The sequence below is a fragment of the Perca flavescens genome, chromosome 16 (genome assembly GCF_004354835.1).
Source record: "Perca flavescens isolate YP-PL-M2 chromosome 16, PFLA_1.0, whole genome shotgun sequence".
NCBI lineage: Eukaryota > Metazoa > Chordata > Actinopteri > Perciformes > Percidae > Perca > Perca flavescens.
Window position 1 is genome coordinate 5,876,294 of NC_041346.1, and position 11,506 is coordinate 5,887,799.

The following is an 11,506-nucleotide window of genomic DNA, read 5'->3' on the forward strand; positions in this document are numbered from 1 at the left end:
AGAATAAATATGCTATTAACGCCACTAAAATCGGGTGCTGTTTGATGACGACAGCTGCGACAGCAATTTTTGAACAATTTGAGCCAAATGTGTGGTGAACTAAAGGCAGATTTGAGATTTGAAGGCATATTTTTTTAAATGCAAAAACTCCACATGCATCTTCTCTACAGCTACAGCTCTCTTTCAGAGCCCAAACACCAAATCCAGACTGTGGTTTTCCCCCTGTTTAGATAGGCGTTAAATAAAATAGGGGGAAATCCCTGTTCATTAATGAATTTTCTTTGGACACAGAACAACCACAGCGTCCAGAAAATCCAAGAGCCAAGAGAGTGCTGAGCTTTAAGAGCTCCTTGGCTTTCAATAAATCAGCAGAAGCTACAAAACATAGTTGCACACAAATTGGTTTCTTGAGCCATTTCTGCCAAAGTTTTGTGAAATGAGCACGGACAGCACAGAAAAAGACACTTAAGGCCTAGGTATGCTTCAAACATCTAAAGCCCAAACTGTTTATACCTGCTCCAAATGGCCACATTCGGCCCATCACAGAGAGGGGCGAGGTCCAATAAATCATACAAATGGCGACAATCTGTCCTCAAAGGCATTGATGGTTTTGGAATATACAAGAAAAGTGATGGAAGTAGTTGTGCGAAGAATGTAAAAGGAGAACTTGAGAGAGAAGTTCAAACCTCACCTACTGTCACACCTGAGCACACCTGGCCAATCACTGTGTAAAAGGGGAGTGATTGTCGGATCGTCCGTTTCGGAAAGCTATCTAAATTGTCGGATGCGGCTCTCCATTATTCCAATCTAGGAAAGAGAGTTTGTTTGAAGCGTACGGCCCTTTTTTTTTAAAAGAAGAGCTGTCTAGTTTTTAGCCAATGTGATCAAAAACTCAATTCTTACCTTACTCAACGCATAATGTTTGAAGATTGACACAATCTTTCAGTGTCCATGTCCAGAGGCTGTGCATCTTTTACAAATGTTTGACTGCATTGGTTCATCATTGCTGAAAGAGTTTTGACCTGTTGGTGTAAATCCAGCTGTAGAGCTAAGATGCTTTTTGGAAACCTAGAGCTGCCGTCACAGAAACCCTAAAAAGCACGCTAAAACTTAACCACACGCTCTTACTGCATCAAGTGACAGACACAACAGCAGAACCAGTAAACCGCCTGAGCCCGCGGAGGACGAACTGTCCAGGCGAATCAGGGCCTTTGTAATAGTTAAAAGAGGACAATCTAAAGACGATGCCTGGCAGGTTCGTCTCTTCCAGAGGGGTCAGCGGGCTGGAAATCGGAAAGACAGGTATTGACGCTGCAAACGCTAATAAGGTTATATATTCAGACTTCAAATTGGGTTCATTCATCAAGGCGAGACAATGGAACTTTTTTCCACTTGTAAATTAACTCGTTTCCTTGTTGACAGTGGTGACATTTACCACTCAACAGTTGTTTTTGAGACAAAAGATTTCGAGGAGAAAACTTGAGATTCTACTCAAGATGGAATTTGTTTGCAGCGTAGTAGAGTTGGATGCTCGGTAAAAAAAAAAAGGACACACGGACTCGAGACGCAGAGGCCAACTTTCCCTGTCCGAGCGTCCAGACAAACTTCACCAAAGCATCCATCGCTACCAAAACCCACAACAACCCATCGGTTTTTACTTTGACACCGTCACTCTGTACAGCCTTCACACACGATGTAAATACTAACACACCGCCAACACCTCCTACTCCATTTTAACAGCCTGTGCCATCAGCAATCACCTCATCAATCATCTCTCACTCAAGCTATCGAACCAAAAATACAACCAAAACCAAAGGAAAGGCGTTAGTGAGCAGCCCCTGCTTCTTAGAAACCCGAGGCTGAGTCCCGGCCTGGTTAGAGGCAAGCCAAAGGCTTTAAGAACAATTTAAAATTAAAAAAAAAAAAAAAAAAAAAAAAAAAACTTGAGACTTTTTCTATTTATTGACAAATCGAAACCAAAGAAAACCTTTTTCTGCACCTAACTGTTCCAACAAAACGGAAAAAACTAACTGAAGATGGAAGAGAATTATTACCAAAAAAAAAAAAAAAAAAAAAAAAAAAAAAACAATAAAAAAGAGTGGCGGCGACGACGTCGAGGACGATGACGACGACGACGACGACAAAGGAGGTTAGTAGGAAGGATGACATCACGGGATCGGAGAAGTAGCTTTGTTCTGCCTGATGTTGCATCAGGCCATCTTTAAGGGGAAGCAAGTTTGGGGACTGAAAAGGGTAAAACCACACGGGAAGGAGGGAAGGAACCAACGGACGACACCGTCGGCTATTTTCTTGCCTCCGACTTCCAAAAAAAACAACAGGCAGAACATTAATGTGTCTCTCACGGTTGAAGAGTGTCTTTAACGTGTGCCTATGCAGTTTTTCAAAGTAAAAAAAATGGTTAAAAGAACAACAGAAACCTCATCAGCTAACAAACCAAAGATTCACCGTTAACTCAAGTCGCAGTCCTCCTCCCCCGCGAAAAAGGTAAATCTGGACTTTTCACTTAGTAATTAATTCTACTACATCTGTTGTAGCAAAAATATCTAGCTTAAACTCCCCACAGCGAGACTCGTAAAGATTTGTACAGTAGGCTACTGTATCTTTCTGAGGTCAAATGAATACATCTGGTATTTTGATTGGTCATTCCTCCAGCATGGCGTCAAACACATGAAGCCATCACAGTAATAAATCCTTCACACCCGTGGCTATGGTCACATGACACTCAAAAAGAGACAAAAAGTTTCTCCGATTGGCTGCAGTTGCCGTTTGTGCGTTTTGTTTTTCCTCACCGCCACAAGTCATTACCTAATCCACAGGACAAAGTCTACCTCCAACAATCTCCAGCAGTAGAGACAAAAGCTGCCAGGCAACAGTACAGTGACGGTTTATTTCGCCCCCCCACATCCATACAGTTTGACACCAGCAGCTCGGTGTGTCAGGATTGAGAAAAAAACAGTTAACCGTTTTACTTAAAAGCTTCCATCTTCCGTTTTGCTTCCACCCACTGGGGATTCAAATAGGCCATTTTTTTGTTTGTTGTCATTTTAAACTGGCTGTTGTCCGGCACACTTCCTACTGCGGAGAGAGTGACAATGTAATGCTATGTGAAACGTACAGTACATACCAAAGATTTTCTGCTGTACAAGCAGTAGCACACTGACACACACCCATTTTTTTTTTATTTTCTCCATACCCGTTTAAGAGTCTAGGAGCAGATCCCGGATCTGTAATCTAGATCGATCAAAGTCTTTTTTTTCTTTTTACATGAAGTCACTCACAGTGTTCTTTAACTCACTGCCTCTTGTGATTTGTTGTTGTTTTTTTTTTTTTTTACTTTTCAACCCAAACCAAGAAGATACCAGCTTGAAGACTGGCTCAGGTTGTTTGAAAGCAGGGATTTGGACCGTTTTACCAATTACGACATTCATAATTTAATCGACGAATAAAAATAAAAAACTTTTCTTATTTGAGATATGTCAATCACAATATGAATTTATGAAAAAAAAAAAACACTGAATTCCAATTATAAGTAGCATGGATGTGGTACCAGACCAAATTTAATGGACGGAGGAAAATCCAAGGGGGACGAAAGTCTGCTTTTTTAGCTAACAAAAGGAAGAAAAAAAAAGAAGCACTGCTGGCTTGGGTGGAAAAGTTGATCATAACAGCAACAGTTTGTTAAAGCTTGCACTGCCATGCTGGAGGAGGAGCCTCACAGAGAAGGTGATCATCGGGCGTGCTAACCGTCCGTAGCTAACAAGGCCACGTTAGCTAGTTCTTTAGGGGGGAGGAGCTACGCTGCTGCTCCATTTATACAACAACAATAAATGAAACAAAACCAAAAAAACATACCCACTACGCCCACTGAGAGAAACTGCTAAAATATCGGTCAAATAGCTTTATCCTTAATTTTCTCTCTCTCTCTTTCTGTATGTAAAGCTTCTAGTCCAAAGAAATCCTCCGCCCACCTGACCCTCCCATCCTGCTGACCACGCCCGACGGAGGGGCGTGGCTTGTGGCTCAGGTGGGTGGCGGCCATTTTCCATTCCCACTTTGCAGTTCTGTCTGGATGTAACACAGGCTAAACCTGCCAAACCCCAAAAAAAAGAATAAAAAAAAATATGGGTATGAAACCAAAAACTATCCCAAAGAGGTTTTCATTGCTTGTTTATTTTTAAGTACTTAAAACAATTATTTGCCAATGCCTATGTGTCTACTATTATTGCTATGTTCCTTCCTAGGTTTTTGCAATATGTGATTTTTTTATTTAATTTAATGTAATTTATGTTTTCTTTTTAATTGTGAATTAATTTAAGCGAACAAATTTTGTTGCCAAATCTCCCTCTGAGCCCTTTTACCCTTGATGATTAGCTTTGCCAAAGTTTACATTGTAAATGTTCCCTTTTCTTTCTGTTCAATGCTGTATTTATTTATGAGGTGTTTTAGAACACACTAGTTTTGTACTTCATAATTTAATGTTATTTAATTAGATGTAATTGTTTTTTGACGAATATTTATGGGTATTTAAGAATAGTAGGTTGCATCAAAGATGCAGTGCTTATGCCAGGCCTGTTAATTTATTCTTAGTTAGCTTTACTTTAAAAAGCAAATGCAATGTTGTTTAATGAATGTTTAGACTTAATGACAGAACAATGTAGGAATGTCAGATTAGACTTGCGTACTTCTGAATGTCAACACTTGCTCTCACTTTTTTAGCCAATCTAGTTTTTTGTCCTGGTAATGATTTGTCTTTCTTTTTTTTTTCGCAAATGAAAACAATCTCTTTATGACAAATATTAGCCTACTGAATGATGAGCACTGCATCGTTTTTTTTCTTTTCCTCCCTGTGTTTTTTTTTTTTATGGCGAATTTTTTTGATTTGTTTGCATTCTGCTGACCATTGTTGAACAAGCAATGAATTTCAGACTGATGTTCTAGTGACACGTGATCAGGTGAAGTAAGGGCCACATGTTGACATAAACTGACTCACCAAAGATAACTGGAATCCTTGAGAGGCCAATAAACAGCGTGTGTTTACATCCGCGCAGCTCATAACCTGGTTAAGGTCTTATTCATACATTGAAATTATATACAGTATTCACATGTTAGAAAGTGCCATTTTATGCCCCAAGAAGAAAGAAAGAAAGAAAAGTGTTTTAGAATCAAACCGATGTCTTGTCTCAAACATCTGCATAACTAAAATGAACAATATCAAAAATGCTCTTGGACTATGGGAGGCCATGAGTAAATATAATTGTAACTATTTCACGATGAAGACAAAATAGAACGCTTTCATTTTATGATCCCAACCTTAAGATGCCCCTAAGGAGACATGAGCAACAGCTTTTCTAGTGCACACCGGAAACTTTAAGGAGTAACTTAACACTAACTCCACTTTTCGAGTTATTAAATGACATGTACAGTCACTTTATTTCACTATCTTTTGATCCCGCTTTCATTTTTTAGCGTTCATTGCAACAGAAGAGAAAATCCGGTAATTCTGTCAGGGTGTGTCAAGATTCAAATGCATTTTGTTTTGCATTTGTGAACGGGGCTCTTTAGGTTTCTGGTGTGCAAACAAAAAACTTCCATCTGCACCAGATTTGCACCAGATACTGGTGTACACTTATGGGCTCCGTACAACTCAACAAGCAGAAGAATGTCCTCTCCAACATTCCGTAAAAACACACAACTTTAGAGTCACAACATAAAGTATGACGTGCAATTGGAATCCCAGAGAAAACCTGCTTATATCTAACTTTTTCTATGATTCTCTATGTCGGTATAAGATCTTATCCAGGTTATTGTAAACAGAATGGGATGTTAACACACAGCACCTCTACAGGAAAATACCTGCTGTGTTTCCCATTCCCACCACCCCCGAATATTGGTGTGTGTGTGTGACTGCGTGAATGCAAACACACCGACTTGTTTCACTCGTTAGGAAGGAAAACTGAGGAGTCCCTTAAAGCTAGCTGCTTCCAAGACTGACTTTGTGTGTGTGTAAAAAAAAAAAAAAAAAAAAACTTTCTATTTCGATAGTGAGAACCAGAGAGGCTACCTCACTGACTTTCCATTTGTCCTTTTAATCGTGTTGATGAAACCAAAGAAACCAAAGATTTTTGTCGTCTTCAGTGCGGTCTGCGCTCAGCTCCATGCGTTTGTGCTCTTTTCTCAATGACGTTGCCTCATTATGTCCTCTTTTTCTACTTTCTCCTTTTCTCTCCCTCCCTCTTTCTCTCTTTTCGGCCTTGCATTGCCTCTTCTCCTTGAAAAGACGTGATGTGTGAATAGGAAAGAGGCAGGTGTAGTGCGGGGGGTCAGCTGGATATCAGGGAGCGCAGGCAGATTCACTCAATCAACATTCGTCTGGGTAATGACCCTCAGAGCAGACAGTTTTAATTTCAAATTCAGCAATATGACAAACGACAAAAAAAGGATTGTGGAGGCTAAAGAAAAGAACTCCAAACTCGAATGTAAAAAACAATTGTTAGGCATTGTTAGCCAGAAAGATATACTGTATAATGTAAATGTGACTGGCAAATAATGATAACTAATGATGACCAGATATGGACTCAGTTGGTTCTGCGTTGTACGTTGTTTTCCTGCATTCTCCACAAAGATTCTCCTAGCTGTTCCTAACGGCGCGATGGCAAGAAAGGTCTGCCGTCATAGAGGATCATACCACCTAATTCTGCCATCAGAGAGCGGCTTTCAGATTTAGTTTTACCATCTGACATGCACTTTGATGGAAGCATAATGAGGTCCCGAGACTGTGACATGCAGTAGTTAAAACAACCAAAAATGCTGTTTTGCAGCGAAACCTAAAAAGCTGCAGATACCATAAAAATGTATGGTCGTGACACCTGAAAAAAGTAGACCTCAAATCAAATTTACTGAAAATGGTGTTTTTGCGGTAATTAGATGGTTGACTGTTATCAACGTTGTGCTGCTCTGCAACCACAGTGATGCAATGCTGCTTTAACCCTTTGAGCTCAAGGCTGAACTTTTCTGTTTTAGTGGGAGGAACTGTACTTAGGCACAGGGGTGCTTTTATCTGAATGCTAACATCAGCACGTAACATCTTCCATGGCGAAAGAGACGTCTGTAAATCAGTGGATACCTTTTTTGGGAGTGCCACAACCCCCTGCAAAATCCCCATTCAAGTTAGCGGAGTGAAGCTATAGTTCGGCAGGCGGCGGCCCAGAGTGTGCCTGCTCTATGGGCCCCATAATGCAGAAGCAGCACCATACATCCGGATAATTTAAACGCGTCAGTTTAGAACTGTTTGGGCTTCATCCACCACTGAGCAACTCTCATATGAATGAACAGGGCTCCACCTCGAACACTGTAGTCCAGTCCTTATAATACATCCATGGCTCACAATGCCAACACTAAAATCCTGAGGCAATGGTTACAATATTAACCATCTTTATTTAGCATGCTAACATTTGCGAATTAGCACTAAAAGTCATGTCATTAGTTAGTAGTAGTAGTAGTTAGTCTTGGGTATTAGGTATTTGGTTATAGACCAAACTATAGGACAAATAGAAAGTTTGACCTGATGATGGTGCTACATTAAAAACCACAGGTTCACCAAAATGATTCCAATTCATCCCGTGGGGACCTTGAATATCCATCCTAAATTTACTGGCAATTTATTTGATAATATATTAGATATTTTAGTCTGAACCAAAGTGGTGGACCGATCAACCGATTGGTGAGCATGGCTAAAAATCCTGAAGAAGCATCATTTTGATTGATGTTGAGACTGAACATTTAAGAGTAAATAACGTAGTTGTACTACCTTATTCACTTCAAACATAAACATACTGTATGTCATTGGGAAATAGAGCCAGCTCAGTAGAGATCAGGAGACACATACGGTACAACAGGACATCCCAATAAGGCCACAACAATCCTCATCTGTTGTTCAAGTGCAAAATTTGAACATCATCCGAAAAATTCAAATAGCAAAAACCTCCAAAGATGAAATCTGAGTTTGTTGGTGAACTTTTTGGTTCTGCTTTATGGCCCCTAGACTGCCTCCACAAGACCAAAAACACAACCCTGAGATAGATGGTGATACTAAAGTCCATGGACTTTATACTGATCACACACTCCTAGCTCATGCAGGAGAGTGAAGGACAAGAACTACAAGTTGTCTGAAGAGGCTGAGGAGTTGCATCTCTTAGAAGACATGTCATTGTCTATGTAATCATTTAATGCAGTTAATAAAACTACATTGTTTTTCCATTTAAGCAGCAATATAAAAGTAGGGTTAGGTATATACAACGGTGCCATTTTGCTTCCCTTTTTACAAGCAGTTGGCTTCAAAATTGACCAGGGAAGCCCAATGGCGTAGGAACAAATGTGTGGCTTGTCCTGGTTAGAGTCGAGGGTTGAGCCAGTTTTCAGACCCCTGCTCTTGCACTTTGCTTTTCCAAAAAGCAAACAGAGAAACCACAAGACAACAAGATTGCTTTTGTTGCAAAGTATGAGATAACCTTGGATGAGTGCCTTGCTTTAACCAAAGCGAAGTCTAGTCCTCTCCGTTGTGCTACACTTTCTATTTCTGTGAAAAATAAATACCTCAGCGCTCTGAGTTTCCTCTTGCTCTATGGTACTTTGCAATGTAATCAGTGCAAAGAAATCCTGAGTCAATACCAAAGGCTTTCTGTTCTGTTTGACTCTTTCCTTTTACTATCCCCTCTCTTTTTCTTTCTCTGTGATTTCTGAGCTGGGTTTCCACGGGAAAGATCTGTTTCATAAGCTTATCATCTTCTCACAGCTAGTCTAGGAAAAAAAAAAAGTCCAATCTGATTCCCCTTGTGTTTTTAGACAGATCTGAAATGATGAGACTACAGCTACATTAACTGAAGAAAAAAAATAGTTTAAATTAAATTTGAGTTATTAGCATTTGAAAACGAATCAGTTTGTTTCAAGCAACAGAATGAGATGGAGTCAACACGTGGAATAATACCAATAATACATAAGTAGCCAAATACCGGTAGGCTATATTACTTTGTGATCATCCATGATCTAGCCGAGTTATTTCGCGCTGTTAACGTGTTTTTTCTCATGATCACAGACTAATCTTTTGAACTTATTATAATATCAGTCTCAACACATTCTCACGCCCATCGCATCAAAAGTGAGGCTTGGTCAGGTGCCTTTGGTCAGGCGTTTGTTCTTGACGCAAAAAGTCTCCTTTAGCGTCATATTTAATATTTTCTTGGGATCACAGGATAGTCATTTTATGATTAAAGGGAAGCAAATCTTTTTTTTCTGTTGACTGAAAACCAAGCTTGTTCTTCTGAGATCTGGAATTAACTAATCGTGCAGTTTCATCTTTATTGGCACGACCATTAAAACAGTCATTAATACAAACTCTCTGACCTAAGCTTTGTTGGAAATGCAGCTCCTTCCCTTTCACCATCCTCCTTCTCTTTCTTGAAATGGTTGCAAAGCTTTAAATGATGACAAAAAGCATGAGACAAACGTGTGCGAGTTGTGCGCACACCGTGCTCTCTTTACCAAACTGTTGCAGATATACCTCATAGACACTAGTGTTAGGATGATGTTATAATAGCGTATGTCATAAATTATTCACTTGCTCTTCTTCCTTTTTTTTTTTTTTTTTTTTCGGTAACTGTAACTTTAAAGCGAAACAAATGTGGGAAAAAAAAGCTTTACACATTTCTAAGTTGTGATATTTTTTTTTTTTTTTAATAGTTAAAAAGTTGCGCTAAAACCAAAAATGAAAAATGCTTGTTTTCTTCAATGCTCTCTTTCTTGTTGATGTATTGCTGTTTTCTATCTGTCCCATCTGCCGAGGATTGAGTGATTATCATTTCAAATCTTTTTTTTTTTTTTTTTTTTTTTTTTTTTAGTCTCTGGTTCATTTGAAGGGGTCACTGTCCCCTCATGTGGACATTCTTAGGATTGGGAACATGTTGGAATGATGCCCAGAATAATACCGGCTCCTTTGATCCATCGGTTTTGTTTTAAATCCAGCCACTTTTAACTTTTTTTATTTTTATGCATCGTTTTTTAAAGTCATGTTTTGGTGTCCTTTCTTTCCTGTTCTAATGCTAGCATCACAGTTACATTATCCGTACAGCAGTGCTATTGCCCAGATTTTATGCATGAGTATATTTACAATTAGCTAGCCGTGTAATGCATTGTGATACTTATTAGTAACCTTATTATTATTATCATCATCTCATTTCATTTCCGAAATGGTATGCTATACACACAGAGCTTTGCGTTGCATCTCGCATTAGTATGACCTTTGACCTGCTAATATGAACCTTGTTCCAATTGAAATCGGGTTCCAAGGGCGAAGCGTCAGCATCTATGAGAAAACATACAGACAGTTTACATTGGGTTCATCATGCAGCAGTGTGTAATCAAAGCTGAATCAAGTCTGCAAAACTGGCTTTGAACAACAAGAGTGAGAGAACAAATGGCCCCACGAACAAAACAAAGTAAGACGAAAAACATCAAATGTTTTTCTCTTTCTATCTGGATTTAAGTTACATTCAGAACATTGTTATTGGCAAGATTTACAAAAGGAAAATATGAACTCAACAAGTTTGAAAGGCCAAAATAAATAATTCTGTGTGTTATGTTTGTATTAAAGTTCATGCAGTAAATGTAAATGGACTGTTCTTATATAGCGCTTTCCTAGTCTCAACGACTACTCAAAGCGCTTTAACATTGTACAGGAACCATTCACCATTCACACACATTCATAGACTGTGGCCGAGGCTGCCGTACAAGGTGCCACCTGCTCATCAGATAATCATTCACACACATTCACACTCCGATGCGCAGCATCGGGGGCAACTCGGGGTTCAGTGTCTTGCCCAAGGACACTTCGACAAGGGACTGCAGGGCCAAGGATCGAACCACCAACCTTCCGATTGGCAGGCAACGGCTGTGGTAGAGCTGTGGTGGAGCAGTGTTAGTTGAAGGAAAACCAAATTACATTTTAAGCACTTCTACTTCTACCTTTCTTACATTCCCGATTAGCTTCAGAGCATCAAGAAATATCTGAACTTAGGAAACAGAAAACCTTTTTTTCTGATTGGAACATATTTTGAAAATGAAAAAATGGGCGTAAAAATTATTATTATTTTTTTTTTGGATGGCCGTGAGGTTCAGATGCAAGATATTTCAGATGAATTTTAGCACAAAGAATAATGCGCTAAATTATGAAAAATTGCCTACTGTAAATTGACATTGATAGCCTTACACTACACTGTCATCAATATCATTTTCCAGGACTTCGGGGGCTCCGTACCAAACAAATCAGTTTAAAACTATATGCATTTAAGTGCATTTCCCATGTAGACATTTAGAACAAAACACAGCAGCGTTTTGATTCCAACATCAGCAACAACAGTAAGGTGTCAAAGGTCAACGAGGCAAATCCGTGACATCCGTCAGTGAACCAAATCACAATCAGTCCACTTTTTAA